Here is a 13,659-nt window from a genome sequence, read left to right on the forward strand (position 1 = left end):
CCGTTTCCGGTCTGAGCTAGAAACTGTAGCCCGTTATAACACAAAAGGGTAAACAAGTATATCGGTCAGCATTTTAAAGTAGAATCCACTCGATGTTGCAAACCTTAAACCAGTCTTTAAAAACAGATTTAGTTCATGTGAAACGCTCATGCTGCATGGAAATAGATAAATGCAACCGAAAGCGTGCTTTTAGTTTGAAGGTTCCGCATCTGGTCCTGTTCGAGGTAAATCTATCGCGCTTGACGTAGATGGGTACCAATGCCTTACAGCCAATCAGGAAACGCGCTTCTGCCCTCGCGTGCGCTGCCTCCTCGACTCTGCCCCCCACCCCCACACACCCCCCGCCCTCCTCCATCTCCCAACGCACAAATAACCGAGTAGCCTACACGCGCGCAGTCACGCGCCGCACCACTCCCTCATCTTCTGCCGCTGTGAGGAGGCGGAACGGAACGTTCATTGGCGTCGTTAGCCTGTTAGTAGCATCTAAGAACGCAGTTGACATGAAAACAGACTTAGAGTCAGGCTTCATAGTTTTTAAACCGCTGGTTGAGGCGAGAACGGCTCCTTTTCGGTCGGATAATGGGGTCATAGTTTCACCAAACCCAATATTTATATTTACACACACTTCGGGTTAGTTGCTCTGAGAAAAATAAAAATGCTTTTTAGTGTCGAGCCATAAGTCCATTACTGAACTGGCTCATATAAACAGTAATAAACATACCATGTGAACTGAAAAGAGACAGCATCCCATTTCACTACAACAGTCATAAAACTGTTATTCATTGTACATTTATATTTTCTACGTGTATTTTTTGATGCCTTAACTTCTCATAACAGTTCATGTTCATTTGTTAGACTGTTCCATTAGGTGTGACCCTGAGCACAGTGACAGTCAGACTCTTATCATTGCACCTGCCTGACAGCAGCTGACAGCTGAGACCCTGTGTGACAGACAGGACCAGTTAGAGCCTGATTCCAGGCCTTTAGAGAAAGTCCCCTTCACTGGATCAGCCTCCGATGCCCTTCACGTTGCTGCCAGGATACGAACAGGAAACACACAAGGCATTCAGTCTAACTACTACAGTCAAACATCCTTTTGCACAAAGCATTGCAATCTTTACCTTTAAATTATTCAAATACTTTTTTAGTTATTTACCCCAATATCACAAATCTGTCTCTACAGAGGGATTTGCACCACAGGGCATATTTGTCCTTCGGCCCTTGAATCAGGCGAATATTTCAACTGAAATTTATTAACCGTGAAGAGAAAAGGGAGAATTTTTTTTACAAATGTGAATAAGTGACCTTGTCTGTTATATAATATGTTCTTGTGAAAGAAAAGAGGTAAACGTCCCAACCTTAACCTGCAAGTGCTCACAGAAAACCATAAACATCATAGTCTGACAAACCGATGCAACGTCCTTCAGCAATAACAGCAGACACACGCCAGCGTCAGTAAAGTCACACAACAGCTCAGCACCTCCACCTTCAGGCGACGATGGGAATCGTCCCATGGCCTTATAGAAAGACAGGATTACATCTCATCATAAAATACACCGTGTGACCTCATTCATATTATCAGTAGTGCTCATTTTGTCTGGAGTTGGCTGACAGCAACAAATCATAATGGACCCATAATTGTATGGAGACACTGATGTGGATGAGCCCTACCAGCAGTTAATGACCCATTCATGACAGCTGAACGCAATCACTCACTTTAAGTGAGAAGACCCACAGCTACAAATGTCATGAACACAAGGAAAAAAAGTAGGCCCTCATTTAAAAACTGCTGCCACAACATAGCTGCTTCAGGCACATGCCACACTGGGCTCGGACTAGGATTCATTCCACTAGTTTGTCTAGCGGTTGATTAGACATGACACCAGAAAATAATAAAATGCTATAATTACATTTCATCCAGCTTTTCTTATCTTTACCTTTGAAATGACTCAAACTAAAGACCGACCTGTCACATTTCATTACAACAGCTACACTATTTACCACTATTTACTGCCTGAATGGGAAGCAGACTGTTCCTCTGGTGCCATCTGCTGGACACAAGCTGTCATTACCTCTGTATGACGTCTCTCTCTCTCTCTCTCTCTCTCTCTCTCTCTCTCTCTCTCTCTCTCTATATATATATATATATATATATATATATATATATATATATATATATAACTGAGGTAATCTATATAGAAAATCTATCAAAACAAGACCCATGAGTCCTTGAGGTTTAGAATACAGCAGGAATAATTACCACTGAATATAAATGACAAACAATCCCATCCTCTCGTCCCTTTCTTCCCCCGATATCCCTCGTCTCCCTGTTTTCCCTCCCACTCATATTGCCGGCTCCCTTTTATTTCCTTCACCTTCCATTCACTGTCTCTTCCCATCGTTGGTTCTCCAGGCTTATAATACCGCCCCCCCCACCCCGTCCTCATCCTCCCTCCAGTCCCTGGTTTCATTTTCCTCGTCCCTCTGTGAGCTCTTCTCTAAGAATCATTTATTGAAGTACAAGTGGCGACAGCTGCCTGTTCGTCTGTCCACTAAGTGAGACATGAGAGGAGGTGAAGTCATGGGAAACACCGACTGCTGCTTCACGCAGACCGTCTTCACAGTGTCCTCTCAAGCTAAACAGATGATAAAGCACATGAACCACTTTAGCATCAGCTCAGTATGAATGTTTAATAAATAATATTTCTAGGCAGACACACGACTGTCACTCACTCAAGTGTCACACGTTTCATGAGACAAACGTTTGGCAGCAGAAGCAGACGGCTGGTCGGACCGGCCAGCGGCACAAAGGCGGGTTCCCCCTGACATTCTAGTAATGGAGCTGGTCCACAAGCTGGTGTCGGTATTATTATTCTGCAGTACTTCTGTTCTCATGTCATCAGTTCAGCCTATTAGCCCATTGATTTGGTTTTATGACACTCATAATGCTGCGATTCCCCGTTATTGCAGCTTCCCTCTAACAATTGTTCATGTTCCACTACCTCCAAGTGGCAAAATACACTAACAAATGCAACTATTATTTGTACAGACATTCGCACATGAACACAGTAACCATGACATCTGATGGAGGCAAGTAACATTATGATATAATGATGTTTGTGACATCATACGCGAGATCATTATCATTCATAAACAGCTGCTTTTGGTTAAAACACATTCTCCTATAAACCATTGTTGTGTAGAAGGAAATGATGTCATTGAATCAGTGAACAGTAAATGCCTTCCTGTAACTGCTACATACAGTAAGGAACATGCTGCATTAAAGTGTACAGTGTGAGGATATTATTAGACATGTAGTTCAAAAGCTGTGAAGGTCTACTATTTATTACCATCTTAATGTAAGAACAGTCAGGAAGGCTCTTGACATGACGTGGAAGATGTGGAGGTGCGTTGGGCTTTAATTACAGCGGCGGCATTCATTTGGCTGCAGTTAAAGCAGCCGTAACCCTCTGCTTCCCTTTAAAGTGACACTATCATCCGTACTGTGCTCGGGGCTGCCGATGCAAAGCGCTGTGGAGAGCAGTTAAAGCGCATTCTCTCTATTTTATTAGAGAGCAAGTTCTCCAGAGGCTCCGCAGAGCCAGCGAGGGATGCACAGGTGGTGCGATGCCGAAAGCCCACAAAGGATGCAGGAAATGAGCTCTAACCAAAACTGGTAGAGAGAAAACTCAGTTTCTGTCCATTCTGTGCTATTTGGTGTCAGACCAGGTTGTTTTAGCTTATTTCCCAGGTTACAAACAGGTAAATGGTAAATGGTTCGTACTTATTCCGAGATCGGAAGCGCTTTACACTACTTTTCATTCACCCATTCACACTCATTCACACACTGATGCCAGCAGGTTTTCTTCTTCATGTTATGAAGCATTCTTAGCTTTCAGCATGCAGTACATTATCTGCTTGTTTCGGAGGCAAACTGAAGCAAAACACTGATCTAAACTAGCAGGTGACTTTTTACTTCACTTCTCAAATTCTCTTCTCCTGCACAGGCCCACTCTTGTAAACCTGCATCACAAATCCTGACTCTGAATCTGACCAGCATTCACCAATGAAACCAGCACCTGGTGACGAATGAATGAGCGTAACACGTATGCGTTGGATGCAACAGATGAGCTTGGTTGGCACAGTTACACCACCCACCGCAGGATTCTGCCTCGGAATTGTCCATTCAATTTTAATTGTAATGCAGTAACATCAAATAAGCACAGAATCACATGAAGGCACTTCAGAACTGTACAAAGTTCGATAGAGGAAACAATGATCGCTGAGCAGCAGTAGGTGGCAGACGACAGACTGCAGCAGAGGAGAGCGTCAGTAGATGAGACTCAGCTTTGAGTGAAGAATGATCTATTGTTACTGTGGAAAAAATCATATATAAAATGTGTGGCATGTTCATAACATAGATTTAAAACATCCATCCCTTTAACCGCTCTTTGAAACTCTGGCTTGTGTTTGTTCTGTTGCGGGAGGAATGGAATCCTCTGCAGTGACTGGTGTCATGCCTCTTCGCAGCCCTAGGGGGCAGTGTGGTCATTCATCACGCATGAGACGTGCTGTACGCTGCTACAGTAGTAACATCATGTGGATCTGTGTCTCCCTTCTGCCTCACACCAGTACACATCTTGTATTTACATAAGCAGGAGTGTGTGTGTGTGTGTGTGTGTGTGTGTGTGTGTGTGTGTGTGCGTGCGTGCGTGCGTGTGTGTGAGCAGTTGTTGGTCGGCCGTGTCGACGCCGGTCAGCGGCTGTGCTGTGACGAGCACCACCAGCTCAGCGTCTCAGTGTCTCTGCTGTATTTCATTTGTACTTTTTTACATCCTCTGAAGCTGACGCGGACACACAGGCTTCCCAGTCATCCCAGTTACCTAGAGCTCGCACCAACACTGATCATACTGCTACTGTTACAGTACTTTCAACACCACCTGTAATTACTCATCATGTTAAGTCTGACCCCTTGGATTTATGGAGTAACATCTGTAAACTGGGCAGCTGTGATGCCATGACCACCACGATGACTGGTATTACTGGGACTGACTGGAACTACAGAAGTACTGTGGTACCAGTTACTGCTGGTACCACAAGGTCACTGGCGTCGACCTGGGTGGACGGAGCACCTGAAACCATGTGACCACACAACCCGTAGCAGTAATAAAACTGTAAATGGAAACAGAGACAACGATGTGTTTGGGCCCGAGCATCACATCAGCAGCAACGTATCCACTTGTTTAATGGCTGGGAGCTGGCTGCTGTTCCTCTATACAGTAGGCAGTGGGACCACTGCTCCACGCTGCACACACAGACATCCAACTGGAATTGAAAATTAAATAAACACCCATGACCTGGACCACGGAGCGTCTCCATAGACGCCTGTTATTATTGTCCCACAGCCTCCACCTCAACACCAGCGCTGAAGTCCAAACGGACACTGAGCTGCTGTGTGTGATCCCTCACGCAGCTTGTTACTGACAGATGTGAAGCCTGTGCTGCCTATCAGTGTGTTCTATTCACATCAGTCCACTTTAGCCTTATGAAACCCAGGTCGACCCGGTTCACAGGGATGAACCTGTCGCAGCACGCTGATGCAGATGCTCATACCGTAGTTTGTTCATCAGTGCAGCTGCTTTTTGCTTTAGTCCTCAGTGCAGTCTTACACATGAAGCCTGCTGCATCTACCAGGCCCAGAAGCAAATGAAGAGCTTCATTGTTCACCAGGAAGTTTCTCTTTCATCCCAACAGCACCTCAGTGAGCAGTGCATCCATCAATTGGTGCCAGCCGGGACAAACAGCTTTAATTTCATGGTTTTGAGGTGTGGCTGATCTCCCTAAGCAGCTGCACAGCCACAGCAGTGAACCCTCGGCTCCTTCTTAAATATCAATTCATGTTTCATATTAGTTTCCATAGTTTCAACTGATGAATCCATGTCAGCAGCTGTTGGTTCTCTCTACTTGTGCACATGGAAGAAGCTGAAATGATGAAAAAGATTTTTCTGCGAGCAAACATTTGTTTCCTGCAATGCCGAGATAAAGATCCACCTTGAACGGTCCACGAGTTCAGAGCCCACAGCTCATAACTCCAATTAGAGACGCGTCTATAATTCAACTGGACGCGAATGCACGGAGGCGTGTTTGTCTTTGGATGCCTAAACCCTGATGATGTGCAATCACGGGAGACTGCAGTCCTCCACCTGACCCCGGTCCAGAGCCGCTCAGTCTCAAAACAGATACTATAACAGATACTGCTGTTCCTTCGCTGTACAGATATTTATTAAAGCCACAAATTCAGCAGATGCAAGCAACAGCACGAGGCGACGCCACCGGTGAGCCCCATTAATCTCACCCGCTCCACTGTGCGCTCTAATCAGATTAACAGTATTTTTATGGACACACCCATTTGCTATATGTGTGTAAATATTAGCCAGACACTCACGCTGATTAGTGCTTGGGTCAGCTGCTGCCGGCTAATCAGCACAGTCAACCTCGGCCCAGCCCTCAGGCAGCGCCGCCCTGAACGGAGCCTCTGCAGTGGACTCGGTGGACGGACGCGTGGTGCAGCACCAGAACCGACCCTCGCACACGCCAGCGACCGGCGTCTGAGCCCTCTGTCGCACCAGTGCCTGCAATTAACGGAGGATCAGCATCTTCATCATCATCAACATCATCCTCAAACCGCAAAGGCCCGGCGGACGTCACACACCTGAAAACAGCTAAACAGCACTTTTGAAGGCTTTCATGCCCACAGTTTGTGGTATTTAGAGCGAAAGCCATACTTTGACCCTGGCTGTGGCTTTCCACTGTATAGACCCATGACTCTGCTCCTCCGTCAGACTCGGCCTCCTCCTTCCTGCATCGCCTGCTGCTCACTCCCTGTAATGAGCCACTAGCATTCACAGCGGCTCGCTTTGCTCCCCCCAGACTCCCTCCTGCCACGGTGTCTGTCGTGCTCTCTATCACAGTAGCGACTCTTTCTTTTTACAATTTTCATCCTGTTCTTTGTGTCTGGAGCCTTTTGTCCCCTGTTTACCTCCAACGGTACAAACGTCTAACGTCTTCTGACCTGCGTCTGACCCCAGAGGCAGCTTTTATCACGGAGCGCGTGAACACAGTAACATCTAACGTCCGGCAGGTGAGCTTCAACTCGCTCCTCACCATTATTGTCTCACTTTCTTTGCTTGAGCTGTCGCTGCCTCCTGCTGCTCAAAGTTTCCTCCTCCATTTAAGAGACCTGTTGCTTTTGTAACGGCTCCATTATTCTATGTGTAGATCTGCGGACTGTCTTCACAGACACGTGCTGCTATGAACATACTGGTGTCTCCCACTGCAGTGACCTGTGTTCTGTGTGTCAAATATTTAACCCACCTTGGATTTACAGTGTATGGACTGTATACAACCACCATCATCACCATTAACAGCCATGCTTGTCTGTGGGCTGGCTTTTCAGTCCCGTTGTGCAGAACCAGTTAACAGTTCTCACTTTTACAGAAGCACATTTCACGCGGATGCATATATGACCCTAAAATAAAACTGTGGATCAGCACTTGTGTGATTCCTGACACTGCAGCCCAGTGGCCAGACAGAGCTGGTAATTACTGCGTGGCGCTGGAGGGGCCTCGGGCTGTGGACGGACACGCGTCTCCGCCAGATGGATGTCAGCTATTAATGGTGGACAGTGGCAGCGCCTTCAGGCGGTGGACCTGGCGTCCTCACACACAGGTCAGCAATTAACCTGTCACATGCGAATGGGTCCGTCTCCTCGGACAGGAAGCGCCTACTGTACAGTGTGAAGCCACCGTTTTCAGAGACACCTCTGTTATGAGGGAGTGCAGCTCATACCTGGACAGTAAACGGCAACGAATGAATGCTATTAATGAGCACAGAGCAGCAGTAGATACAGTATGCACAGAAGAGGAGACAGGGGTCACGCCAGGTCGCTGGAGGGATCGAATCGAACGCACCTCCAGGCCGACCCAAGCACTCCTCCCAGGATCCAAGCTCCTCTGCACGCGCTGCTTTAGGGGGAGACAAATGGCTGCAGCATATACTATGAAGTTGCAGCTGCTTTCATGAGGAAGGCTCGTCGGGCCCGTGAGGTGGACAGAGGCCTGGGGCCAGTGAGTGGGCGGGACTCAGCCACAGCAGCTGACAGCTCAGACTGATGGAGCTCCAGGAGATGGGGACGGGTTTGGACCTCCTGTAGAAGACAGAGCTCCAGACGCTGTGACTCAGCTCCAGAATTCACTTATTACCTGAGGAATGAGCATATTCACCAGCACACGTTTACACATGAAGGTGCTTTAATTAATTCTCCTGCTGCTTTGTTTCGCTACTGAAGTTTAGTTAATATTGTGTTGGTTTAAAACAAAACTTTGCTTTAATTACTGTTTTTTACGCGCCGTAACTTCCTCCTGGCCTTTGGGACTGGCTGGGGACTGTGAGCAGCAGGTCACATCAGTGGCTCTGCTCCACATGCTGCATGTGTTCTTAATGCAGGTTTAAAGTATGTAAAACCTCCTTATTGGTTCATGCTGCATTTTAGGTTTTGGTCATGGGAATAAATGATAAATAGAAGACAACACTTTGAAACCATTCAACTACGGTCATCCAACTATTCATCTGTAGATCTCTGACCTTGGAACCGCTCATAATACTGCTATTTGCATGGTTTGTATTAAAAGCATGTCTCTTCTCAGCAGCAGCAGCAGCAGCAACAGCAGGTTTCACGTTCACATACTGTGAAATACTGCCACGTCCAGACATTTATGGTTCCTAAATGGTGAATGGAGAAACTGACGCAGGTGACTGATGCTCGGCATCGATGGGAATAAACCTCGTCTGACATCGGCCCGTCCGTCAGATTCCAGCTGAACAGCATCACACAGCAGCAGTGCCCCCCCCTCAGAGCCGCGTGTCTGGACAGCATTACATCTGCACTTGCCCAGGGGTATGTCGGTCCAACATGCCGCAGCCGTGTCTGGTTTGGAGGGCTTCTTTCTCCAGACTTCAGGTTTCAGCTCTTTCCACAGGTGTTCAGCAGGTTTTAGTCCAGGGTTTGGTTTTTGGCCGTTCTTGGATGTTTTTAGCAGTGGTCATATTTGACCCCAGGCCAGTTTACGTCTCATATCAACAGAACTTATCGTTCATTTTATCAACCTATTTCATTTGTCATCAATCTTAACGACTATGAGATTTTGAACTTTCTAAAGCATCAGTTTGAGATTTTTTTTCTAGAAAAACCCAATGTATACAATCAGATACTTATACCAGGAGGCAACAATTCACCAGGGGGCTTTCCATTGTGACCCGATGTATCACATATGATACAAATTGAAACTAATTGAAAGTCATATATAAATTGATATTTGATTTTTTTTTTGTTGTTGTTAGGAATGACCTACACTATAAAGGCTCCAGTTTCAAAAAATTTAAATTTTCTTTTTACATTTCACCTTCAAATACTGTAGATGACTGATTCACTTCCTGGTCTATGGTTGCAATATTTTCATTTTTATTTCAGTTATTTCATTGGCCATTTCTGTCTTAACAGAAGGGAACCTTTGTGGATTGTTGGACTTTTCTATGACGTGACTGTGGTGCCATAGGGGCTTGGGAACGGCCCCGACGGTGGCCTTTAGGAGTCCAGCCAATCACAGCTGCTCTGCTAATGGGCAGCTTCGCTGAAGCAACATCCAATAAATTATAGGTGAAGCAGAAGTGCTGGGAAGAGAATTGTTAAGCTGGAGCTAATGGATTTTTAGTCAAAGAATCTTAACAGATACGTTTCATTGGCACAAGGTAATTACAAAGCATTAAAGGAGAGTTGAAGCTTTAAATAACCATTTTCAGGTGCTCCGAAGAACTTTTCCGCCTCGGTAACAAGCGCTGACGTGAGCAGTTTCCATCCGGTGGAGACGAGGACTCACACACACACACACACACACACACACACACACACACACACACACACACACACACACACACACACACACACACACACACACACACACACACACACACACACGCAAACAGCTTGTGATGGGACGTTATGCTGCAGACAGCTGCTGTGTGTTCCCAGAGCCCCGAGTAGAGGGAAGTCCTTAAAACCCAGCCAACCCCGGGACGGGATCCGCTCCTGATGAATCACCACCACTTCCTTCTCTTACTCCTCATCCCTTTGCTCCTGAGGCGTGAAGCTTAAATATTGATTCAGCTGGCTAACTGCTCTCCCTGTGTGCCCTGTTAGAAGGGTGGGTTTCTGTACAGTAAGTTGTTTACAACTTTTAAGACTCTGGTCTTTATTCTGCAAATTTCAATACATTTCCAATATTACATATTTTAATACTGGGGCTATTTAAGCAACATATAGTGATGAATGAGGTAGGAGGGGAAGTTCTACTGTGTGAGCTAGTTTGCCACTGCACTTTAGCCTCAGGCTTTGCCCCCGGCTCGAATAGGAAAAGTGTGTTTACTCAGCTTTCCCCAGCTTCATAACATCCTCGATCCACTTTGTTCAGAGGATGCTCAATGACTAGGCCTGAGTATATATGTAAGAAATGCGTGTACGCGCAGCAGCATTGCTACCAAATAGAGGCTGCAATTGCGCATATCAATCACGACTGAGTCAAAGTGACCTCCGTTGGGTTCACTAAGCAGAAAGCAGCGGTTAAGGAGCATTTAAAAGCTTTGTGTGCATGAGTCCCCCGTGTCAGTGTGTTGATCCCTGCGCCGGGGTTAAGAGTCCATGTTTATCGTAATGTTCAGAGCAAATCATCTTGTTTTCCCTCAGTACTCGACACTCAAGCTCTGTGTGATGCAGTTTTCTTACATGGAGTACAATCTTACCAGACATTTGTACCTTATTAAGTTTATTCTTATTGTGATGAAGGATCTGCCAGCACCAGCTCCTGTTACGTTGGAGTTTACATTTTTTATTTTTATTTTTCCTTCACAGTAATACTACATTTTAATGCTGACTTTCATTCCATGCACTCCACTGTCAGCTGTGACCTAACGTGAAGAATCTCCTTTTAAATGATCCATTCGTAGTCACAGGAGATCAGACGAATCACACACCAGTAGTTTGGACTCAGACCACGTCAGCACTAATAATAATTGCAACTGATGCAGTGCTTTAAAGTACAGATGCCCCTCAAACTGTTCGCAAATGTAAATGTATTTAATGTGACAGATCAAAACAAAGTGCTTCATAATCATCTAAAAGAAAATTGATAAGTGCTTAATGCTTGTTGGCTTTAAAGACAAATGTGCAGAACACTTTACTCTAGACTCCACTATTCTAGAGGCGTTACTCCTGGACGTCGGTGAGGCTTCCTGCACTTTCCACACACATGTTCACATCCATCATCAGGGAATCACACTGGACCCTGTACTGGTTTAAATCACAACCTAGATGTTTTTGACTGCTGTATCTAAAATCATCCCCTCGAACATATAGAACATTTGTAGATGGAACAAAGCATCACATCCACAGTCTGTTATTCATGGTTGGATTCATGGTCTTTTCCTGCTTCCTTTGTTCTTTCTTCTTCTCCTTCTCATCTTTCTCTTTCTTTCTTTGTCAATTAAAGATGCATCAGGATTTACTCAACATTTCACTGCTCACTAACTTTCCTTAAATGATGCTTGACGATGAACCTGCCTTTCAATTGTGGAAACTGCCCCAGCACCAGCCGATGGAGCTTCAATGAGCCAAATACAGGAATGATTGGAACTAAAGGGAAAGCGTAATGATTTCCCAAAATTGTAAAGTAGATATATTAAATTTTCAAAAATACAAACAAATTTTTTAGTCCAACAAAACCTGCTGTCATTGGATTTTTTGTTCTGTAGCTTCAACTTGTTTCCTGTCCCTTTTGTTTCCCTTGTCATTTTCCAGATGTTCAGATATTTCCCTTCTGATATTATAAAAATTTAGATTCAGATTACATTCATTCAGATTAAATCCAGCATCACTCAAAATCAACTTGCTTCAACAGGATCTGCTTCATTACTGGTTCAACTGTAGATGTCTTTCGCTCAGTGAAACTGTACCTCAAATTCATAAGTTGAGTCCCAAACATCAAGCAGCACTAGTGGTTGTGGCTCCTACATCCTGATTATTTCATGCCCAAATTACGCTTTGTACACTTTAAAAAACTCTGCCGCTGTTTACTGGTTCTATTATAAATGTGTGAAAGTTGTGCAGGAGCAACTTGAAAACATTCAAGTCTGTTATCTTTAATTACTGTACGTGAATGCGTTTCAAGGCAAAGCAAAAGATGAACTGGCTGATGCACTGTTAAATATTTCATCGTATATTTTCAGTAAATTACTGGCCAATAATTGCATCACTTTCACAATATTCTACTGCTTGTAAATTTACAGCTCTTTACTGTGACTTCACAGTAATATAAGACACTAGATTACTGAGTTAACAGTATGGTACTGTGATTTTACAGATTTGACAGCATGCTTTTATACTTTTATTATGATATCACAGTAAAGGTTTCATGAGATTGCTGTGATGTTACAGCAATTAAATTATGCATTAAATTTACAGTAATTGTTTTATTTCGTTGATTTCAGGTTACAGTATGCAATACTGTAAATGTAATGCAACTAGTAGAAAGGGTTTTGTGTCTACCTGTTCAGTGTCCAACCTCGTGGATCAGTAGATGGAGCTAAGCATCTTTGGCACAAATTATTAGATGCAGAAGCGTGTTGTCATACAGTTCACAACACTTTGATCCTTCTTTTGCCAAAAAGCTCAGGAAAACTGGACCAGTTCACCTTCTTGAAGGTGAAGCTGTTTTCCCAGTCACCATCTTCAACACAAGAACCATCACTTTCATAATTAGTATTGAGTAAACATGGAATCCAGTCGATCAGTGACTGGATTTAGGTTAAGGTTGTCTGTAGCATTGATCAGTTATACATCTGAACGGATTGGTCATGTCCATGCAAACCACCACATCCTCATCTAATTATAAGGGATCAATATCAGTGTGTAACATGCAGGAAGATCCAGCGTTGTCATTTTACCACCAAGTTCCACAGATAAAGTCATATTAATCGTCCCCATTTACAAATAAGCTGGTACAGTACCTGCTCGACCTGTGGAGTGGAAATAAAAGCACAGGTGGCTGCGTGACATGTTGGTGGCATCCGTTGTTACTTTAGGGCCACTTGTCAAAAATGAGGTAAATGTGAATTCATCTTTCTAGCAGAGATTCCTTGGGGAGGATGTCAGGCCATTAATCTGGGAGCTGAAGCTCCAGCATAACAGGGGTCTGCAGCCAGACAATGAAATCCTCCATTTTTGGAGCTAATTTATTTATTCTTAAGCTAAAATTAATTTAAGACAAAACTGCAACCCCAAGAATATAATCAAAACAGACGGCAACAGATACTGAAATGAGTGAGAGTGGTGATCTTTTATTGAGCTTTCTCCGCTGTTTGGGTTAAGCTGTGTAAAGTTGACCGGAACAGTCGTCCAGGACCTTCAGCAGAGCTGGACTTTGCAGGAGGTCAGAGGTTTTCAGGGTAAGAACCAGTCAAAAGGAAACCTTTGTGGAGCCGCTGTAGCTGAGCGCCTGCTCACAGGTTGGGTTCTGTCAGCGGCACTGAATGACCCAGAGGTCCAGGTGA

Source organism: Betta splendens, chromosome 4 (assembly GCF_900634795.4).
Source record: "Betta splendens chromosome 4, fBetSpl5.4, whole genome shotgun sequence".
NCBI lineage: Eukaryota > Metazoa > Chordata > Actinopteri > Anabantiformes > Osphronemidae > Betta > Betta splendens.